Source organism: Bos taurus, chromosome 11 (genome assembly GCF_002263795.3).
Source record: "Bos taurus isolate L1 Dominette 01449 registration number 42190680 breed Hereford chromosome 11, ARS-UCD2.0, whole genome shotgun sequence".
NCBI classification, from domain to species: Eukaryota; Metazoa; Chordata; class Mammalia; order Artiodactyla; family Bovidae; genus Bos; species Bos taurus.
The window spans coordinates 27628953-27630674 of NC_037338.1; the positions used below are offsets into that span (position 1 = coordinate 27628953).

General features: G+C 43.0%; 1 non-coding gene across 1 annotated transcript; it reads left to right on the forward strand.

The window, feature by feature from the left end:
• The first annotated feature begins 416 nt into the window (after nucleotides 1-416).
• On the forward strand, nucleotides 417-523 carry LOC112448957 (U6 spliceosomal RNA). The gene has a single exon (XR_003037406.1). It is a non-coding gene; the product is annotated as a U6 spliceosomal RNA (small nuclear RNA).
• The last annotated feature ends 1199 nt before the right edge of the window (nucleotides 524-1722 follow it).

Below are 1722 nucleotides of genomic sequence, written 5' to 3' on the forward strand. Positions count from 1 at the left end.
TTTCTCTCATTCTGGCAAGTGGGGGCTGCTCTCCAGCTGCTGTGTGCAGGCTTCTCGTTGTGGTGGCTTCTCCTGTTGCACAGTACAGGCTCTAGAGCGTGCAGGCTTCAGTAGCTGTGGCGCAAGGGCACAGTAGCTGTGGTTTCCAGGCTCTAGAGCACAGGCTCAGTAGTTGCGGCGTACAACCTTAATTGCTCCACAGCGTGTGGGATCCTCCTGGACCAGTGGTAGAACCTGCATTTCCTGCATTGGCAAGAGGATTCTTTACCACTGAGCCACCAGGGAAGCCTCCAAGGATACTTCTTTCTATATCATTGTTTAATAGATGTTGATTGATCAAGAATTGAATGACATTTCTTCTCTTGTACCTTTCATTGGCCAAATGTCTAGTAAGTGCTATTAATAATAATACTTTCATGCTCGCTTTGGCAGCACATATACTAAAATTGGAACGATACAGAGAAGATTAGCATGGCCCCTGCACAAGGATGACATGCAAATTCGTGAAGCATTCCATATTTTTTATAAAAATCTTAGAGGAGAACATAGGCAAAACACTCTCCGACATACATCACAGCAGGATCCTCTATGACCCACCTCCCAGAATATTGGAAATAAAAGCAAAAACAAACAAATGGGACCTAATTAAAATTAAAAGCTTCTGCACAACAAAAGAAACTACAAGCAAGGTGAAAAGACAGCCTTCAGAATGGGAGAAAATAAAAGCAAATGAAGCAACGGACAAACAACTAATCTCAAAAATACACAAGCAACTCCTGCAGCTCAATTCCAGAAAAATAAACAACCCAATCAAAAAATGGGCCAAAGAACTAGACATTTCTCCAAAGAAGACATACAGATGGCTAACAAGCACATGAAAAGATGCTTAACATCACTCATTATCAGAGAAATGCAAATCAAAACCACAATGAGGTACCATTTCACGCCAGTCAGAATGGCTGCGATCCAAAAGTCTACAAGCAATAAATGCTGGGGAGGGTGTGGAGAAAAGGGAACCCTCTTACACTGTTGGTGGGAATGCAAACTAGTACAGCCACTAGTTGTGGAGAACAGTGTGGAGATTCCTTAAAAAACTGGAAATAGAACTGCCTTATGATCCAGCAATACCACTTCTGGGCATACACACCGAGGAAACCAGAATTGAAAGAGACACGTGTACCCCAGTGTTCATCGCAGCACTGTTTATAATAGCCAGGACATGGAAGCAACCTAGATGTCCATCAGCAGATGAATGGATAAGAAAGCTGTGGTACATATACACAATGGAGTATTACTCAGCCATTAAAAAGAAGACATTTGAATCAGTTCTAATGAGGTGGATGAACTGGAGCCTATTATACAGAGTGAAGTAAGCCAGAAGGAAAAACACCAATACAGTATACTAATGCATATATATGGAATTTAGAAAGATGGTAATGACAACCCTGTGTACGAGACAGCAAAAGAGACACAGATATATAGAACAGTCTTTTGGACTCTGTGGGAGAGGGAGGAGGGGATGATTTGGGAGAATGGCATTAAAACATGTATAATATCATATGTGAAACAAATTGCCAGTCCAGGTTTGATGCAGAATACAGGAAGCTTGGGCCTGGTGCACTGGGATGACCCAGAGGGATGGTATGGGGAGGGAGGTGGGAGGGGGTTCAGGATGGGGAACACGCGTACATCCGTGGTGGATGCATGTTGCTGTATGGCAAA